This window comes from Aplysia californica, unplaced genomic scaffold, assembly GCF_000002075.1.
Source record: "Aplysia californica isolate F4 #8 unplaced genomic scaffold, AplCal3.0 scaffold00589, whole genome shotgun sequence".
NCBI classification, from domain to species: domain Eukaryota; kingdom Metazoa; phylum Mollusca; class Gastropoda; order Aplysiida; family Aplysiidae; genus Aplysia; species Aplysia californica.
The window spans coordinates 317,696-323,698 of NW_004797859.1; the positions used below are offsets into that span (position 1 = coordinate 317,696).

Below are 6,003 nucleotides of genomic sequence, written 5' to 3' on the forward strand. Positions count from 1 at the left end.
GAGAGAGAGAGAGACATAAACAAATCAAGAACACGAATAAAACAAAAACAACAACAATAACTACAACAAAAAACAAGAACAGAAAAAATAGCCACTCCAAGAGCGCAAAAGTCAAAAACTGAAAACAGAATAAAAACTTTAAAAACGCTTTGGGACAGTAATAACAAAACTACATAGGAAACGAAACTCAACAAAATATCAAACCCGATCATATTCAAATTCATCATACGGTAATGAAACAAAATAATTAATGGAGGCGAAATTTTCAAAAGTGACAGAATAATTTTATTTTACTTCATTAGAAAGTCAAGTCTCTTCGCAGGTCACGAGCTGCAACCAAGTGCTCTCATTCACCAACTCCTGTCTTCGACTTAAGGAGTTTCTGTCACACCGGTCAAAGTCGTTAAACATTTTCCCTTTGAGCCGAATATTATTATCGGTTAATGGCGTTGATCCGGGGCGATTCAGTTTCGCTTTTTCCATAACTTTAGTTGTTTTTTTTTTCATCTAGAATTCAATAGTTTCAATTAAGCGATTTACGTCAAAGGTTAGTCTGTAAAATATAGCATCAAGTATCAAGCTCGCGCAGTCACAAATTGGACTGAATTCACAGACAAAACCCTTTGCCACAATGCAAGCACGATAGCACGTTAAAAATGGAACAGTTAATTGTTCAACTTAAAGTTAATTGTATTTTACTTATCGTTACATTTAACATGTATGTTTTTTACACTCCTCAATTCGAACGACAAATTACATGTCAAGAGATTGTATTAGTATTAGGCAATAATTTGTATTTTTACTTATCATTCATATCTCAAAAGGAAAAATTAGATTTTAGACAATATTTTCCCCGTTTTACTTTTAATTGGGATTTGTATACATCAAGTTGCTCTTTTACTTATGGTTTGATACCAAATATTAGGCTTTTACATACCATTCCCTTATTCTTTACAATCTTTCACCTTCACGAGGTTGTTCTGTTTTTAAAAAGTTGTAAACAATCTAGTAGATGTTTTTGCTTAGTTTTCCGTCCGAGATGTCCGGTGTCTCCGACTTAGGGTCATCCTCGTGAGCCTCGACGGCCCAAGTCTCCACCTCCCCGGCCGCAAACCCACCAAAGACAATGGTGCCGATGACCATGAAGACCCCACACACGTAGAACACATTGCGCCATTCCAGCTGAGTTTTCTGAGAAAAAAATGATGTGTAAAATTGTATTGGTTTGATGCCCCTTGCAACACTAAATATATTTAACTGAATGTTCATTTCCAATAGTCCCGAGCCAAATAGGAAAATATGTGCAAAGAGCCTTTCCGAAGGGATAACTGCACAAAAAGTATAATTCAGCTTTGACTGGGCGTTAAACAGGGGGAGCTTCAAGTAGATTAAATACTGCTTTCCTCCCTTCAGACTTCCTTACCATGTTAAAACGAGGGAAAAAAACGAACAAAGTAATAAACCTTGTCTTACAGATGTGCAAAGTCCATGACTGTGATTTACCATGAATCCAGCAGTCAGTACAGCTCATGAACCAAGTCTGGTTTGGGTGACATAATGTGTAAAAGTGTTAAAATAATAGGCTGTTTGAAATGTGTGAAGTTAAATATGTTAAAGAGCGTATCATAATGTGTCGGTGGTGCCCTTCACTTTCGCAAACAAAAGACATGAGTTTGAATCCTCTTTGGGACATGAAAAAAAAATTGAATATCTTTGTCTTTCTTCTGAGACGTTGTATTCCTCTCAGACTGAGCTGGCCATAACAGGGAGGGTTGAAGCTCTTCTCCTAAATGATCTAAACAGTGTTCAAAGGGGCGTAACAAAACGTACCTATATTCTTAAAAATGATGATAGCAATACGTCAAACCACTTCCTAAATTATGTATTAATTAATAATTCTTCAACACATTTAACATCACGCCTTTCATTAAATGCCCTGGTTGATATAATCAAAAAGTATTTTAATCTTCTACCGGGACACTCTATTTCCTTCGTCCGTGGCAGACCACAACAGGCAGTGTCGCATGCAACGCACCTCCTATACGATCTAAACCATGTTCATGGGTGTGTAAAAAATCCTACATTAAAAAAGATGATGATATGAATACGTGGAAGGACCCGGCCGTAGACTCACGTTTGTTGTAAGCACTCCGATGACAGTTGGCGCCAGAAGGCTGGCTATTGCGCCAAAAAAGTTCGTGATTGCGTATAGAACTCCGGCGTATCTGAGCGGAAGAGCAGGACAGAAAATAGTGTTTGATTATGGCATATTATTCTTATATACTGTAAAGGTTTTGGGGATTTTTTTGCCACCAAAAATAGCATTGGGTGGTTAGAGGATGCTCTGGTATGGTTGGCACGTTCTTTTCTATCAAGCGGCTTTTGTCCCCACCTCTCCTCATTTTTTTCTAATGTATGCGACTCCTTTGTGTCACTTTTAGTCCTTGGAACATAAATTTGACCTGTTTTTGTTTCTAGCCCGTAAAGTTTCTTTTAAAACTAAATCAAAGGATTACTGTTGTAATACAAAAAAATAGAATTTTAGTTTAGTTTTAGTAGAGGTTTTACGGCGCTCGCAACTGCATTATGCCAAATGAGCGCCAGAAGATTAAAGGTGTTACAAGAGAGTAACAAACATAAAAGAGAAGACGGGGAGATGAGGATGATAGATGTTTGATAGGAAAGAAGGAGCAAATCACACCAGAACACCCGCCAACCATCCACTCCGAAAATTAGAATTTTAGATTATGAGCAGTTTACTTCATAAATCATACATTGAATAATAAAAAAGTCCATAATTAATGAGACTTGTATATTATGTATTGTATGTGTCTTTTATGTCATTTATGTGACTAAATTAAGTCACAAGTGCGGTAAAACATTATGCACTTACTCAAAATCACTGACCCAGTTTGGATCAATAAGGACTTTGGCTGCTTCAACTGTGTTCGTCCGGGCTAACCTTAACTCAGTGGAATCCTTCATAAAAAACAATAAAAAATAAATGTCAAAAGAAGCAAACACACTATACAAAATTGATAAAAAGGAATAAACCTTGTCTTACCGAGGTGCAAAGTCCATGTGATTTACCATGAATCCAGCATAGCACAGCCCTTCTAAGGCTATTGCAACACAAAGAAGGACCACGGCTATAGCACGTCTCTCACAGTCTGTGAAGCCCACGGCAACGATACAGGCGGCCGAACCCAGGAACGCTGTGGAGAAGAGGAAGGTCGTGGATAGAGGGAGGGAAGAGACGCGGAGAGGCAGAGCGAGGGAATCAGAGAGTCAAAAGGGTGGGGGAGGGGAAGGGAGAGAGAGTAGAGAAAGAGTGGTAGAAAGGAGAAAGGGAGAGAAAGAGAGAGAGAGAAAGAAAGAGAGAGAGAGAGAGAGGTAAAGAGAGAGAGAAAGAGAGAGAGAGAGAGAGAGAGAGAGAGAGAGAGAGAAAGAGAGAGAGAAATGCATAGAAAAAATAGAGAGAGAGTGAGAGAGACAGAGACAGACAGACAGACAGACAGACAGACAGACAGACAGACAGATAGATAGATAGATAGATAGAGAGAGAGAGAGAGAGAGAGAGAGAGAGAGAGAGAGAGAGAGAGAGAGAGAGAGACAGAGACAGAGACAGAGAAAGAGACAGACAGAAACAGAGAGAAACAGAGACAGAGAGAGGTGGAAGGACTGACTCTCGTAGTCTAGAGGATAAGATGTTCGCCTCTCATTCAATAGATCACAGGTTCGAATCCGGATAGCGACGGAACATTTTCTTCTCTAGAATGTTTCCCTTTACTTCCAAAGATCATAGAACTAAATACAAAACAACACGCTTAATTAAGTTTGCAGAGGGCTCCGCAATTATTGGATTAATAAACCTCGATGAAAAAGAGTATTTCGAAGAAATATATTTAAGTTTTTTGAATGGTGCAATTCAAATTTTTCTAAAAGTGAATCTCTCAAAAATAAAGAAAATGATTTTTTATTTGGGAAGAGAAAGACCAACAATCCCCCCACTCGTAATTGAACAAAAAACAATTGAAATCACGGATTCATACAAATATCTTGGTCTTAGAATCGACAACAAATTTATATGGCAAAACCACGTAAACAATATCGTTAAAAAGGTAAATCAGAGGCTGTACTTTCTGAGGAAACTTAGGTCTTTCAATCTGAATCTATCCATCCTTCAGACACTCTACACCACCACCATAGAAACTTTGCTAAATTTTGGTATCACTTGCTATGGTAGCAATTTGGGAAGGCAGCACATTATAAAAATAAACAAGTTGATAAGAAAGGCATCAAGAACAAGTGCTAGAGACCTAAGTAACTTTGAATATCTGCTCAAGAAAAACGTGCTAAAAAAGGCGGAAATAATGCTAAGTGACTATAGCCACCCACTGACATAGGAATTTCAACTATCGACCCACAGTAAACGATACGTACATTTCCAAAAAAACAACAAACAAGAACAGACATAATATATAGAAATTCATTCACACCAACTGCAGTGAGGTTACTGAACACACAGTGCCGCAAATGAAACAGAGAGAGAGAGAGAGAGAGAGAGAGAGAGAGAGAGAGAGAGAGAGAGAGAAAAAGAGAGAGCGAGAGAGATTTACGGAGCGGGTTGTCCCAGCACGTGAGACATTGATTTACTAGGCCTAATATTCTGTCCTGTGCGTTTGCGTGAGTGCACCTTTAGGTCTAATTTTTGTAACATCTACAGCAATTGTAAACGACCAAGACTAATTTCTCCGAGCGAGATGAATAAAGATTGTCATTGTCATTTTCTTTTGCCTCCTTTCCTGCTCTATGCTCTGTCGTCTGCTTTCGCCTCCACTTTTGCACCCACCTCCTCACCTCCTTTGCCTCCTTCTCTGGGCTTCTGATTCTTTCTGCAGCCTTTCTACTACTGCTCATTGGCTCCTTACAGCCTTCTTTCAGCCACACCCCTGATCTTATGGTATTTAGGATCTGCACCTAGTTTTCTCAAATAGGGATGAAAATCTCGGAGCTCTCGTGTGCATGTTGCGCACATTAAATATACCTTGGTTGTCCAATATCGATAAGAGTAAGCTTCGGCCAACACCCAGGCAAAATTCAAAATTTCCTACCAACGGAAAATGTTTAATGTGTCCCGCGTGCTTATATGACCTTATGCAGTTACGAATGTGTAAAACACTTTACAAGAGAGAGCGAGCGAGAGAGAGAGAGAGAGAGAGAGAGAGAGAGAGGGAGAGAGAGAGAGAGAGAGAGAGAGAGAGAGAGAGAGAGAGAGAGAGAGAGAAAGAACAAACGAAGTATGATGATCTCGTTTTCATAAAGTCAGTGCTCGTCATATAATGCTAGACTGCTGAGCGGATGGCCACTATTCAAAACCCCCAACGAGGTGTTCCGAACTTGGTTTGTTGTGACGTGTTTTTAATGCTCTTCTGTAGTGTTGTTGTTGTTGTTGTTGCTGCTGCTGTTGTTGTTGTTGTTGCTGCTGCTGTTGTTGTTGTTGTTGCTGCTGCTGTTGTTGTTGTTGTTGCTGCTGCTGTTGTTGTTGTTGTTGTTACGTACACACAGTCTGGAAGAGCCTGCGAGTGTGTGTTGTGCTCAGGTATCTCTGACGTAGGAAGTCTGCGGCGTGTCCAGCAAAAATCTGTGTGCAGATCGTGGCCAGGTAGGGAACTGAGGACAGGACGCCGTTCTGCCAAGGGGAGATATTATTATTAAGCAAAAAAGTAGAAGAAACATCAGGTAAAGAGTTATACTATAATAGCATGTCGTTATACTGGGCAGAGGGATGTTATCAAAGTGAGAGATAAAGGGGGGGGGGAGAAAAAGAGACAGAGAAAGAAAGAGAGAGAGAGAGAGAGAGAGAGAGAGAGAGAGAGAGAGAGAGAGAGAGAGAGAGAAATGGAGAGAGAGAGTGGGTGTGTGGGTGTGCACGTGTGGACGTGTGTGTGTATGTGTGTGTGTGTGTGTGTGTGTGTGTGTGTGTGTGTGTGTGTGTGGTGT

General features: G+C 39.9%; 1 long non-coding RNA gene across 1 annotated transcript; it reads right to left on the reverse strand.

Moving 5' to 3' along the window:
* Positions 1-124: 124 nt before the first annotated feature.
* On the reverse strand, positions 125-5,692 carry LOC101861232. Its single transcript, XR_004859068.1, has 4 exons — positions 5,563-5,692; positions 3,065-3,215; positions 2,135-2,225; positions 125-1,191 (listed from the first exon to the last, which is right to left on the reverse strand). It is a non-coding gene; the product is annotated as an uncharacterized LOC101861232 (long non-coding RNA).
* Between the last annotated feature and the right edge of the window lie 311 nt (positions 5,693-6,003).